We start from the raw sequence: 15,830 nt of genomic DNA, 5'->3' as shown, positions 1-15,830 counted from the left end.
TGGCACAATGGTTAGCTTCCTTTAGTGAAATTGTGATGTTCTGGCTGACCGTTAAGATGCTGTTTCGGCAAAGTGGTCTCAATGATTTGAATTTCACATAAGTGTTTTCTTGACAATATAAAGTATATGTATATATATATATATATATATATATATATATATATATATATATATATATAAATATATGAGTCTACTTCATAAGATCAACAGACCATTTGATTGACATTCATTTGGTCGACAGCTCATTTGGTCGACAACCAGTATTCAATGCAAAATCCTGTGAATTGCACCCCTCCCCAACGTTGTGCGACCCTGGAGTTGATATATACAGTTAGGGGTGTGGGCGGCATTACCTCCTACATCTGGGGTGTGGCGGGGCAAAGTCCCCCATTTATTTTAAGTTTAAAACATGAAAATACAACAAAAACTACACATTTTAAATGAAAATACGTCGGGTGCTTCATCCCCCACACCCACCAATGTATGGGGCTTTGCCCCCCCCCATCCCTCTAACTATATATATCAACTCCAGGGTCAGACAACATTGAGGAGGGGGGCAATTCCCTGTTAAGTGCCTTGAATACTGTATGTCGACCAAATGTGCTGTCGACCAAATAAATGTGAATCAAATGATCTGTCGAACTTATGAAGTAGACCCATATATATATATATATATATATATATATATATATATATATATATATATGTGTGTGTGTGTGTGTGTGTGTGTATACATACATACATATATAATATATAATAGATAGATATACAGATAGATGTATGGATATATTGATATATGAGCATATTGTCATTACTCCAGCATAGCATCAGTTAACACTCAAGCCATTAAAAAACAATCACCAAACCCACCCCACCCTCACTCAAGCATGCTGTCACTCCAGTTGCAAATAATTAAGATAACTGTATTATTAGGCATGCATGGTGATTACTGCTAATGCACGCACACGCACACACACACAAACACACACAGACAAAAAAAAAACACAAAAATCTGTTGCATTGACTCCAGTAGTAAAACAAATATATTTTTCCAATCAATACACAGACTGCGACCCAAACATTTCCACCTGTATGCAAATACAAATTATTTATGCAGGGCGTTCAACCTCCCAGACTGTTAAATATGTGAGCTGTACCCCTACAGCACTTGCTTACAAATACCAGTTCCACAACCATACATAAGCATAACTATAGTGCAGTATTGATCAGAGCACATGTAACCTTTTGTGAAGCTGACCAACTGCACAGTCAAGTAAGCTAAGCTCAGAATTTCACATTTGACTGGACTAACATTTGAAAGATATAACTATACCTATAGATCTATCTAGTTAGCTATCAATCAATCTATCTATGCTGTATGTCTAAAAGGACACTGAAGGCAAAAGAGTTTACAAACATACGTTTATTCCTGCAGAAAGAAAGAAATGAAAATAGTCTACCTTTACTCTGAGTAATTATTTACAATATTTACAATATCACACAACAGTACCTTGCAAGCAATTGTATATCATACAGTCTCAATGTAATCCAAGGCTGCAGGCCTTAACCAGCTTTTTTTTGTAGCTACTTACAAAAGGTTTCTCCAGTAGACTAAATGCACAATAAGCCCTTCCTGTATTAATAAACACCGCAATTTCAGGATCTTCATACAAGCCCCCATTAACTCTACTCTGAACTTTCAATTAAGTAACTGATGTCTTAAATTTCTGTTGCTTAGCTACAGCCTTTTATAAAAGGTGTGAGTGACAATGAACTAGCTAATGCATTACATTTCCTACCTAATGTTCCCTAAGACATTCCCATACACTAGTCATTTTGGAAATTTTTAAAAACACATTCCTCATTTTCCTGCCCAACTTGTTACAATTACCCTTCCTTCCTAACCCCAAATCATCTGGTTTGGATGCATATTGACAGGTTAAATGCTCCCAACTACCCATCAGCTTTCATGTCAAGTAATATGTGCTTGTTGGCTACTCTTGAAGGATTGCCAAGGTAGTGCCCATTGGCACAGTTTTGTTTGCTATCTGGCTGATTATTCATCACAGAAATGAGGCATAATCAGTTACCTGGATGAAATCATCAGCATGAGCAACTATCTTTTTCCCATTTTTCTATATGAGGTTGAGGTATCAAGTGACCTCTCACAATGTCTCTGTGTTTAGTGCCTTTCGCCCACTTTCTTGTACAATCAGGCCTGACTGCAGCAGGTCTATTCTCATGTAATCTATCCCTCTGTTTGATGGATGTCCTTGTGACAAACTGAAATGCTGCCAGCCCAGCTAGCTGGAATTTTGTAAATAATTATATGTCCTTTGAAAATATTAATATGATTTATATAGAAACGTGACACTGCCAGCCCAGCTATCTGGAATTTTATAAATAATCATATGTCATTTGTGAATATTAATAAAATCCATAAGCTTGTCTTACAAATGAAGGAGAACTATACGTGATGTGTATATTAAACTACTGGTACAGAAATGTGTGTTAAACTGTATGTTATGTACTGAGCTTCAAGAATGTAACCACAGTGTACCCTACTGGAAAAGAGCAGACATGTTTATAAACTATATACCTGTGCAGGTGTGTGTTCCAATGGTAGAAGTTGGAACATACAGAGGTAACTTACAAAACCTCAAGAAAATAAGTGGAAATTGTTTCACGATACTATTATCTCTGTTTCAGCTGAGAGCAGACAAAATGTCTAGAGTTGGAGGTGTTCCTATTGTCTTGAAACAGAAATAATTACTAGGTTTCAAATGTAAAAGTGTTTAACTGTTTTACAGCTTCCAGCTCTAGGCAAACGTCTGAGAGATATGTACCTGTGACACAGAGGTATTAAATTCTGATTTTCTGTTAGCCTGGGAACTGAAGGCAAGTGACTAAGAGTGATGTCATCCCAGCTAACCCAGCAGTAATGGGTATTATTAATTTAAGAACTATCTCAGAGAGTGAGTCTGAGCATTTTGTATTTGTCTTTGGGTCTGACAACATCCTCTCATCAGCACTTGCCTTGCTAATAGTAAGTAAGTAGATTACAGTGATTTCTCTTAGAGATACTGTAGATAGGAATATAGTATGATTAGTTTAGATGTTTTCTGTATTTATTTGAGACTGTCCTGCAATGTCATTTTAAAATATTTCCTGTGATTCTGAACTCTGTCGTCACTGTGTTGAGTTAGTGAATATTGTTTTATCCTTTTATGATTTATTATTAAATATATTTAAACCTTTTAATTGTGGCTGTTTTTTTAGAGATATTTAAGCTGTTAAAGTACCTGCGTATGTATTTGGTGACACTGTATAGGCCACTCCTAAACAGCCTTGGCCTTGGTCACACTTGCCATTTGGATAATAGTAACATTACATAGTAAGATTGGTCACCCTTTGGCAAGGGCCTTAAAGTAGCTGATAAGGGGTTTTGGTGGTAGTGCTAACTACCATATGGTCTGGACAGAAGGGGGCATAGCTAGTAAACCTGTGCCAGCCTTTCTCATGTGTGTGTTTGTGTATAAATCAAATCTCAAAGGGTGGGTGTGTGTCATCTACTTGGGCAATGACATGAAGCACTGGTTGGACAGAGTGAGTGCTGGGAGGACTTGGCTTGGAACCCTGGCTAAGGACTCAGCTCTATAGCTGTGCCAGTGGGGAATATTATTGGGGATCCGATTCAAAGATTCAATGAAACTTTATTGTCATTTAGGAAACACAAGTGCTACCTAAATAAAATTTTGAGTGTCAGCTCTTTTACAGGAGAAAAACAAACACAAAAAGACAGACTGGATAGGTATTAAAGAATAAACAATTACTATAGTACAAAACTAAATATCTACGTAGCTATCACACATGCTTGTACACTATTTATTACATTGGACAACACTGACTACTAGATAATTAACACATGAAAATAAAACTACACTATACACAGAGGTGAGATTGGGTGATATTGCGCATAAGGAAGTGACTGGAATAACACTTAAATAAGAATATATTAATTTTAGTATGCAATAAATAAATAGAATTATTGTATGAAAAAAATAAAGAAAAAGAATGAGAGCATAACAATCTATTATAGTTTTGATACAGCCAGATTTATGTCTGCATTAATGAGTCTTATTCAGTTAGATAAAAATTGTTCATGAATCTGGAGGTCCTGCAGCGGATACTCCCTATCCTTATACTAGAAGCAAGTTTAGTGAACCAACCATATGCCGGATGAGAAATGTCACTCAGTATTTTGTGGGAACTCTTTTTACATCTCAGTTCAAAGAGCTCCTGTAAGGTAGGAAGACTAGGGCCCACGATCTTAGAGCTCCTGTAAGGTAGGAAGACTAGTGCCCACGATCTTAGAGCTCCTGTAAGGTAGGAAGACTAGTGCCCGTGATCTTTTCTGCTGTTCTTATTATTCTTTGCAGCTTCTTCCTTTCAGCCATTGTGCTACTACTGCTGGTGATAATGCTCTCCATCTGGAGAAAGGGGGGGAACCATACCCAGACTAACTGTGATCTCTGTGTGCTCTTAAGAGAAATTGTACTTTACTGTGTGTGTACTTCTCATCCTCTCAATGTGTACATCCCTCACAGGTGCTAGTGGTGAGGATTGAGGCTCCTTGAAAACTGGGCCAGTGCAGGGGCATCACATATTAATAGTTTGACAGTGGTGGGAAAGTCACTTCACATAGTCATTTGTTGACTGTGGTGAGATAGCCATATCACATATTAGTTGGCTTGCAGTGGTGTGGATATTGAATTCCTGTAGTCTGTGTACAGTGGTTACTGAAGGTGTTTGTACTCTCAATCAGCCAAGCAGTGAACATTCTGAGTTCATATCGCAATTATTTATTTATTTATTTTTTTGTTAGCTTAGTTAGTCAGGGACAGCAAGCAAGCATGTCAGCAGAGGAGTATGGTTCATAGGTTCATAGGTTCATACTAGGCTATCTGCCCGAGGGCATTTACAAGCCTATCGCTTTTGGGCTTCGCCACCCCTTTAGTATGGGGAACTATACCCATTATTTTGCTGTGCCTCTGTCGAGCAGTGACACTGAGGTAATCCCTGGGGTATATCTGCGATCTCCCATCCATTGGTCAAGATTTCTCTTGAACAAGGCCAGCGAGGTGCTCTGCCTCACATATACCGGGATTTTGTTCCACAGCATAGGGAGTCTTTGGGTGATGAATCTATCCCTCCAGCACGTCCTATTAATAGTTTAAATCTCCTGCCCTTGTGGCTCTGATGGATCTAGATTTTTTGAGGTGAAGCATATTCATCAAATCTGGGTTTGACATGGCCTTGTATGTTAGGCAAAGGTCACCTCTGAGCAGACTGAATAGAGCTGGAGTTCTTTCAGTCGGGCAGCATAGGACAGATTTTTGAGACCCTTTATCCTTTTGGTGAGGAACTTTTGTGGCCTCTCCAGCTGCTGCAAGTGTCGGGTCAGATACATTCCGAATGGGGCATTGTACTCAATCATTGGTTCTGATGAGTGATGAGTAAAGGGAGACCATGAACTCCCTTGATCTAGATGAGAATCCCTTCATGATAAGGTGGGCAATGTAGAAGGTCTTCCTAACTACTTTAGCTACATGGGTGTCGAATGACAGACTACTATCAACCTGGGTCCCCAGGTCCCTGATAACTTCTTCTGTGCTCAGTGGATTGCCACCTATTTGGTAGCTAGGGGTAACCTTGTTTTTCCCGAAGGGTATGACTATGCATTTTTTGGCATTTAACTTTAGGCCATGGCTCTGGCACCAGTTATCCGTTTCTGTGAGACCCTTCTGAAGGATATCTGTGTCAGATGTGTTTTCTACTATGGCGCCCAGTTTGCAGTCATCTGCAAACTTTGTCAGCCATAACCCTCCTGTGTTTGCTTGTACTTCGGAAAAGTAGATGCCAAACAAGAGTGGGCCCAGGACTGAGCCCTGTGGTATACCACTTGTGACAGGCTTTGAGTCTGACATGAAGCCAGCAACTCTGACCCTGTGGGTTCTGTCACTCAGCCAGTTTGCAACCCATCTTGTGATGTATGGGTTAACATTTAAGCTGATGAGTTTCTCAATGATACCTGAGTGGGGTATTGTATCGAAGGCCTTCGCCAGATCGAGGTAGGCTGTATGGACTGCCTTTCCCTCATCAATGGCTTTGGTGACTGTTTCGAAAAAGTCAACCAAGTTTAAAAGGCATGATCTGCCTTTGACAAAGCCAAACTGGGTTGGATCCAAAGTCTGCAAATTCCCTATGTCTTTATTTATGAGGTCCATTATGATCCTCTCCATGGCTTTGCAGATAAGGCTTGTCAAGCTAATGGGCTGGTAATTTCCAGGGTCGGTGGAGGCACCTCCTTTGTGAAGTGGGACCACAGTTGCAGTGTGCATCCAGAGGTAAGACTTTGATTAAACAGCTGTCCTAGCTGTGGGTTTAATTCCTCATTGAGTTCGTGGAGCACACAGCTGGGGACACCATCAGGTCCCATGGATGCTGTGTTTTTGCTTTGGAGAGAGCAGTTCTCATTGGAAATGTTTGGGGCTGCAATCGTTTGGTATAGATATCTCTCCTTTTGGGGAGGGGAGAAGTTTGCACTGAACCTGTCAGCCAGTATGTTGGCAATGTCTGTAGGATCAGTAATCTTCACATCATTTTGAACTAGTTCTGAGCATATCTGGGAGTTTCCTCCCAGGTTTCTAACATAGCTAAAGAAGGCCTTATGATTGTCTTTTGAGTCTTTAGCTATTTTTCTCTCAAAATTTGCTTTGGCTGATTTTATGAGAGCTCTTAGTTTTTTACTTATAGTGATCAAGGGTGTCTTACCTTTTAAGGATTTTGCTCTATCTTGTAGTAGCTTCCTCCTTTTGTTGTAGAGTTTGTTTATGGCTGGGGTCCACCAGACTGGACGCTTGCCTTTGGTACAAAGAGTCTTTGTTTTGCTTGGGATTGCCTTATCCATGCAGTCCTGCAGGTGCTGGTAGAAGGCATTTGTAAGTGATTCAGTGGCTTGAGTACTGTTTTCCGCCAGCTCGGGGCCTTAAAGGAGACCACACTAGTCTTTAGAAGTGTGAAGTTGGCTTAGTTCTTTACTGTGGTTCTTTTTATTTCAGGTGGGGGTGGGATGAGGACCTCCAGCGAGATTAGTTTGTGATCTGATCTCACCAGTGAGGGGTATACTTCGGTGTTGAACATTGTGCTCCCATGTTCGTGATGATGAGATCAAGTATGTTATCTCCTCTTGTGGGGATGGTGACTAGTTGTTCCATGGCATTTGAGTTTATGAATTCCAGGAACTTTTGGGCTAGGGTGTTTGGGCTTGAGTAGTGTTCCCAGTCTATATTAGGGTAATTGAAGTCACCTAGTATGATGGTGTTTGGTGATACATTTATCCCCTCTAGTGTTTTCAGGAAGGCCATGTGAGGTTCCTGAGTTTGTGAGGGTGGCCTGTAACATGCTACAATTTGCAGAGCAGTCTTGCCTATGGTTAATTGCACCTGGATGGTCTCCGATGCATCCTGCGTTGCCACCAGTCTTGAGGTGTGGGTGTCCTTGATGAATATGGATACCCCCCCTCCTTTCTTGGTATTGTCCGGATTTTGGGGCATGATATGAGGTAAAACCTGATAGTGCTGGGGTGCTCTCAGGGGCCTTGAACTAGGTTTCTGTCACAGCACAGACATCGATGTTCTCCATACTGAGAAGGGCCTCGAGTGTGTGCATTTTGAGATTTAGACTTCTGGCATTGAGCAGCATTACCCTTAGTTTTTCCTTTTTGTGTTCTAGGGTGGTAGGTTTAGAATTTGAGCCTTGCCTAAAAAGGCACTATGGGGTGGCAAGAGCCTTTGCCAATATCCGGAATCCCAGGGTGACAGGTGCAAGCCCTCCCGGGCAGCGTGGCTTGTCCAGCATGTCATCCCAGGCAGACAGACACTGGATCCCCTTTGAATGACACCAGTGTTTAAGCCAATTGTTAAAGCTGATAATCTTATCTCTTTATTGTGGCATCATTCTTGGTGAAGATAGGATACTGCTCAAGGTCAGGGTCATACCTGCCTGGGCTACATAATCAGAGAGCTCCTCAATGTCTCTTTTCATGTAGTCCTCAGGTCGTTTACACCAGCGTGGACAATGACTGAGTCGTATTTGTACCTGCTGTTGAGAGACCTGAGTGCTTGCGTTATGTGGCGGATTCTAGCGCCCGACAGGCAGCTTACTGTGACCTTCTCCTTACTCAGTCTGGTGAGCGGGACGTCAGTGTGTCTGACTATGGAGTCACCAATGACTAGTGTGTCTGGCATTGTGTTTGGCCTTAAGGGCTGTGACTGTTTGACACTCTGACTGTGAGGTATATGTGTTGCAGGTGTTGTGTTCTGAGGTGGTGGTTGTTTGGGTGTCTGCTTTGGTGGCCTCTGCTGTTTTGGTAGATTTTTGATCAGAGCCTCTGAGTATGTCTTTGTGTGTTTATGTGTATGATTTGAGGTTGTGATGGTACTAAGTGAAACTGGGTCTATAGTGTGTGTGGTAACCTTGTCTTCCTGACTGGTCTTGCCAGTCCTATGTTGAGAGAGCTCAGCCTCCAGTTTGGCCGTATAGTTGCATCTCTCACATGTATTTGTGTTTTGTGGGAGGAGGAGAGGGTTGTCTGTGTACATGAGGCAATTGTAACATTGCCTCAATATTCCCAGGTTCACCAGCTGAGCAGGAGAGGACACTAGCAACTGATCCCTCGACATGCTAGAAGGAATAGACAAAAAAACTTTAAAAAAGAATCCGGGGGACGTGGGTGACTGAGAAATGGGGGTTTGCCTTTTTGGGGTACTATCTATGACAAGAATGCCGTATCAAGGTAATAAGTACTGTAGGAGCAAGTGCTAGGTTTAACAGATAGAGAATAGTCTACTTGGAGTCAAGTAGAGATGATCTTTTTAGTTATAGGATACGCTGATTAGATCAGTAGTATAGTTCGAGGAAGGTAGTTTTAAGGAAAATTTGAAGAGTGGACTTTAGGTAGCGAATAGTTTAAACCTGCTTAACCGGCGCTGCCCTAGTGTGCAACAGTGGCAACTCAGCTAAACTAAAACACGCTTTATAGCAGGGGGCTGGAAAAGACAGGAAATGACCCAAAATGGCCAATAGACTACAAGTTGGCAAGCTGACAAGGAGCCAATTGGCTAAGATGTGCCAGGCTAAAGAACTGGTACATGCCATCCCGACTAAAGCAGACATGATTTCAACTTTAGTCACAGCTGCATCACAGAATAGCAACCAGGAGGACAAGCAGACTGGCTGAGGAGATGTACAACTCTCAGAAAATGGACAGCTCAACCTTTTCACAGAGGACTTAAAAATCCATCTAGAGTTAGAGAGACTTGAGTTGGAGGCCAAACATTTGGAAATAGAAGCAGCAGAGAGACTGAGACATCTGCAGGCTGAGGAGAATGAGAGGCAAAGGCAACATGAAAAGGAGATGCTGATTCTTCACCAGAATCATGGAGGTAATGGGGAACAGAGTAATCAAACCCCAGAAGCATCAAAGATCAGTAAATTTCTTCCACAATTTACAGAGGAGGATAATTCTGATAGTTTCATTCATATGTTTGAGAGGGTATGTAAAAAGTATAACATTAACCAAGGGCTCTGGGTACAGCTTATGACCCCCTTACTCCACAGTAAATTTGTAACTGTTCTTTACAAACTGTCTGACACTGATTGTTTAACTTATAATGTTGTAAAGAACTGTTTGCTAGAATGTTTTAAGTTAACACCTGAAGCTTATAGAAAAAAAGTTTTGTGAGCATACATACAAGGCAGATGAAAGTGTGTGTGAGTATGTTGCTGAACTTATTTTTATAGGTGGGTGAGTAGATGTCAGGTCACCATTTCTGAAGGGCTGGCAGACCTTTTGGAAAAGGAACAAGCCCTTAGCAGTTTGCCTGAGGACCTGAGAATCTGGTAAGCTGATAAATAATGCACGACTGCAGATCAGTTCGGAAAGAAGGGAGATCTATGCCTAGCAAACAAGACATCACTGCACAGGAAAGGGGCACCCAGTGCTGCTCATGAGTCTAAAGGAACCCATGGTGGGCAACCCAGACTGCCCCAACAAAGTCCGCCAGCAGCAGGGGAAGCCACTCATCCAGGTACACATCCAGGACCTAGGGTTAAATGTTTTAAATGCAACCAGTGGGGCCATGAAGCATATAGATATCCACATAGGCAAGGTGGAGAACAAAAGGTGGTAGAGCCAGTGAGTGGGAATGACAAAATGCCAACAGTGTGTTGTTTCTAGACAACAAGAGCACCAAACTACCACAAGAGGTTATATCCTATCTTAGTGAATGGGAAAGAGGCCATGGCTAAGAGAGACACAGCCTCTGACATAACCATTGTGAAGCCTGCAATGGTTACAGAGGAGCACTACTTGTTTGGGCAGTCTACTCCAGTCAGACCTTCAGGAGGGACCCCATTCCAAATACCTTTGGCTAGGGTTCACCTTGACTGGGAGGGTGCAAAAGGAAGCAAGCAAGTAGTTGTGTTTGAGGATATCCCTGGTGATGTTCTGATAGGGAATGATTTTGATAAAGCTGTACCTTGTGTGCATGCAGTTACATGCAGTCAGGCCTGGAGACAAGCATGTGAGTCTGGTAGCCTGGGGGAGACCCAGACAGACCGCACACATACAGCCAGGACTGGTGAGGTGGTTACTTCAGGGAAGGAGCTACCCTGTAGCAGTGAGACTGAAGGTAAGCCATAGCTGCTTGTGGGTACTGATGTCTCCTTGGACAGAGTGACTGCAAGGGCAGAGGTAAGTAGTAGTACCCTGGCTGACAGTGAGGCACCACTGTCAGAGAATACCAGACTTCCTGTGGAAGGGGAGCTGGGAAGGGTTACAAAGAGAGTTGAGACAGGTTCAGCTCTCAGACCCTACATTACAAGGCCTGAGATAGTGAGGCACCTGATTCTCAAAGGAAGGGGGAATCTGAATACTGGGACAAAGGGTTACTGTATAGAGAGTGGACCCCTGAGGGAGGGCTTGAGGGAAAGAGAATACAGCAGTTGGTAGTGTCCAGAACCTACTGTCTGGCACTTCTAGCCATAACCCATGATATTCATTTTGCAGGTCATATCGGCATAAAACATACAAAGAGACATATTATGCAGAACTTTTATTGGCCTGGGATTTCCAGAGATGTAATAGAGTACTGCAGGACCTGTGAGCAGTGCCAAAAGGTAGACAAGGCAGGAGACAAGGTGAAAGCTCCTTTGATGCCTTTGTCTATGACTGAAGAGCCATTTCAGAGGGTAGCTATGGATATTGTGGGGTCTCTGAGTACCCCAAGTTCCACAGGGAAAAAGTATATCCTAGTGATAGTAGATTATGCTACCAGATACCCTGAAGCCGTGGCTCTGTCCTTCATTGAGGCAGAAAAGGTGGCAAATGCTTTGTCAGAGGTTTTCAGCAGAGTAGGTTTCCCAAAAGAAATACTGACTGACAGAGGTGCCAGTTTCATGTCAGACCTACTGGTTCATCTGTGGAAGTACTGTGGGGTGAAGCACCTAAAGACCACCCCTACCATATCCAGACACCATCTACAGACTAATGGTCTTGTTGAGAGGTTAAACTCTACACTCAAGACAATGCTATGGGCATTTGCAGACCAGTTTAAGAGGGAGTGGGACAAATATTTGCCCCATCTGTTGTTTGCTTACAGAGTGGTTCCTCAGGAATCCACAGTTTTTTCACCCGTTGAGTTGCTGTATGGGCATAGGTTGAGGGGACCTCTAGATTTGATTCAAAATGAACGGTAAGGTGAGTGTCAATCTCACAAGGCGTCTGTTGTGGCATAGGTCCTAAATCCTAGGATAAGGCTCAGTGCACTCATGGGCTTGGTCCAGGAGAACCTAGCAGAAGCCCAACAGCAGAAAAAGTTCTGGTATGACAGGAATGCTCGAGCTAGAGAGTATGCTGTAGCACAGCAGATAATGGTCCTCATTCCTGTTAGACACAACAAGCTGCAGGCAGCTTTGGAAGAGACCCTACAAAGTGGTAAGAAAGGTCAGTGATGTTAATTACATGGAAAAACTGCTGGGCAGGAGGCAGGGGCACAAATTATACCATGTTAACATAATAAAACCTTACCATGATAGGGAGGCCCTTGTGCTAAGTATTGGCAATAGGAGGCAGGAGGAGACTGAGGGGAATCTATGGTTATAGGGAGCCAGCCAGGAACATCCCAGATTGCATATGGTGGAGCCTAGGATTGCAGGCATATGATAGGACAGTACAGCATGGTACTGGGGTCAGCAATGCCAATGCAGTTGGAATCTCAAAACAGAGAATGGGGTAAGCTATTCACAGATAGGCTAAACCCTCTCAACCAATGTTTCTCAGGGGTTACTTGAAAAACTAGCTTGAGTTCTTGTGGGGGGGTGTAACAAATTGAAATGCTGCCAGCCCAGCTAGCTGGAATTTTGTAAATAATTATATGTCACTTAAAAATATTAATATGATTTATATAGAAATGTGACATTGCCAGCCCAGCTATCTGGAATTTTGTAAATAATCATCATTTGTGAATATTAATATGATCCATAGGCTTGTCTTACAAATGTAAGATAACTATATGTTATGTGTATATTAAACTACTAGTGCAGAAGTGTGTGTTGAATTGTTTGTTTTGTACTGAGCTTCAAGAATGTAACAACAGTGACCCTACTGGGAAAGAGCAGAAATGTGTATAAACTATATAACTATGCAGATGTGTGTTTTAATGGTAGAAGCTGGAACATAGAGAGTTAACTTGCAAAACCTTAAGAAAATAAGTGGAAATTGTTTTATGATTCTGTTATCTCTGTTTCAGCTCAGAACAGAAACAATAGAGTTGGAGGTTTTCGTGTTAGCTTGAAACATAAATAATTACTAGATTTCAAATGTAAAAGTGTTTTAACTGTTTTATGACTTCCAGTTCTAGGCAAACTTTTGAGGGATGTGTAACTATGACACAGAGGTGCTAAATTCTAAGTTTCTGTTAGTCTGGGAACTGAAGGTGACCAAGAGTGATGTCATCCCAGCTAACCCAGCAGCAATGTGTATTATTAATTTAAGAGCTATCTTAGAGAGTGAGTCTGAGCATTTTGTATTTGTCTTTGGCTCTGACAATATCCTCTCATCAGAATTTGCCTTGCTAATAGTAAGTAACTAGATTACAGTGATTGCTCTTACAGATAGATAGGAATATATTTTGATTAGTTTAGATGTTTTCTGTATTTATTTGAGACTGTCCTGTAATGTTGTTTTAAAATATTTCCTGTGATTCTGAACTCTGTAGTCACTGTGTTGTTATTGAATATTGTCTTGTTCTTTTATTATTTATTATTAAATATATTTAAACATTTTAATTGTGGCTGGTTTGTTTAGAGATATTTAAGCTGAGTACTTGTATATGTATTTGGTGATGCTGTATAGGCCACTCCTAAACAACCTTGGCCTTGGTCATACTTGCCATTTGGATAATAGTAACACTACACAGTAAGATTGGTCACCCTTTGGGATGAGCCTTAAATTAGCTGATAAGCAGTTCTGGTGGCAGTTCTAACTACCATATGATCTGGGCAGAAGGGGGCATAGCTAGTAAACCTGTGCCAGCCTTTCCCAGGGGTGTGTTTTTGTATAAATCAAATCTCAAAGTGTGTATGTGTATCAGATACTTAAAGCACTGGTTGGATAGAGAGAGTGCTGGGAGGACTTGGCTTGGAAGCCTGGCTATGGACTAAACTCTATAGCTCTGTCAATGGGGAGTCTTATTGGGGATCTGGAGAAAGAGGGAGAAAACAGCCCCAGACTGACTGTGATCTCTGTATGCTCTTAAGGGAAATTGTACTTTACTGTGTGTCTACTTGTCATTCTCCCAATGTGTACATCCCTCACTGGTGCTAGTGGTGAGGATTGAGGCTCCTTGATTACTAGGCCAGTGCAGGGGCATCACAGTCCTCATTTCCTCTTGCCTTCTTTCTCTCTCCTAAATTCTCTTAAAAAAATACTTTTCTATTTTCCTGTACAAATGTCTAAACCACCTCAATCTATTTTCTGTAACCTTCTCTGCAGGTAGAGCTACTTTTGCTTCATCTCTAATGTGTGCATCTGGTCAAGGTAGTTCATCTCCCTCACTACTAACTTCCTCAACTACTCTGTCTTCTGTGCCCTATTTCCTGTACCATACAAAAGTACTGGTCACACCAGTGTTTTGTACATCTTGCTCTTCAGCTTCTTTGTCTACCACACACTACCCCTAACTCCTGTAGCCCCTCTGATTCGACCTTTGACCTCCTCATTCAGACTTTCCTTTTCTTCAACCACCCCTTCCAGATACTTGAAGGTGTTAACTCGCTATAGTATTTTTCATTCTATTTCAGTTTTCAGATTTGTTTGTTTTCCACATTTGTTGCCATGACAACTGCCTTTTTCTTTACTCATTTTCATCCCACATTCCTTCAGTTTTGCATTTCATTCTTCTACCATTTTCCTGAAGTTCCTGTTGTAAGTCTACTTCTAATGCCACATTGACTGCATGCAGTAGTGTTACTGATTTGTCTGCTGTAACCTATTTGCATCCTATCCATCACCAGTATGAAAAGCAACTGGCTCAAAAATGAATCCTGAAGCACACCGATTCCTACTGTGATCCATATCTGAGTCCAAACATTGTATGTGTGTCTCTGGGTTCTTGTACATAACCTGCACTAATTCTACCAATGTTTCTATGACTTCAGACAATCACAGGACTGCCCAAATTAGCTTTACCAGAACCTTATCATATGTTTTCTCCAAGGGTCTATATCACATAGTCAAAGTATGTCAACTTCGAACGCTATATGGTCGAGACAATAGGTTCAAAGCTGTCATACTTTGAATGCAAAAAAAAAAAAAAGAAGAAATAACTTACCTGACACTTGAAAGAAGGGGGCAAGCCCCCTGCACCCACCCACATCCCCCGCTCTTTAAATATACCAACTCCAAGACCGCACTACAGTGCAGTAAAGGGAAAATTTCCTTTACCGCATTGTAGTGCAGTCTCGGAGTTGGTATATTTAAAGAGTGGAGGGTGTGGGGGGTGCAGGGGTGCTTTTCCCCCTGCTTATAACCCTTTATTTCATTTCCCATTGTTTTTTTTTTTTTTACATCGTCGAAATTTTGTAAGTTCGAACATATGGTGTTCAAACTTAGAAAACTTTGACTATGTGATATAGACCCTTTCTCAAAGATTAGGAATACACGTCTACCTTTTCCTCATTTCTATGTTCTTCTCCACTAACTCTCTTAACTCTAAACATTGATTTAGCTGTGCTGTATCCTGATCTGAACCCAAACTGCTCATCTTGGATCTTACTTTCTACAATTCTTTGTATTCATTCATTCTCTCCACCAGTCTTATGCAGTGTGAAGGAAGTTTGATGTCTATTTACTAGCCACAGCTGTAAATGTCCCCATTGTACTTGTACACTAGCACTAAGATGGCTATTTTTCAGCAATCTGGGATATGTCTTTCTCTCCATATTGATATGAATACCCTCAGGTGTTATTTCTCTCCTAACTCAACCAACATCTTGTTGATATCTGATGTGTTTCTGCTGCTTTCCCTGACTTCACCTTCATTCATCCTGTTCTTACTTTATCTACGATGGGCTCTTCTTACCTCTTTGTCTTATGCTGTGTCTGTGGCAGTGCAGCATCGGTGGGGTTTTCTACATTTGGAAGCTGCATGAAGCAATTTCTTCATCTATCTTTGATGCCCTATGGACTAGTGATCAAGTTGTTGCTG

The sequence above is a fragment of the Protopterus annectens genome, chromosome 2.part1 (genome assembly GCF_019279795.1).
Source record: "Protopterus annectens isolate FY-2018-M chromosome 2.part1, PAN1.0, whole genome shotgun sequence".
Taxonomy (NCBI): Eukaryota; Metazoa; Chordata; order Ceratodontiformes; family Protopteridae; genus Protopterus; species Protopterus annectens.
The sequence above is the reverse complement of the archived record's forward strand: the minus strand, read 5'-3'. Positions refer to the sequence as shown.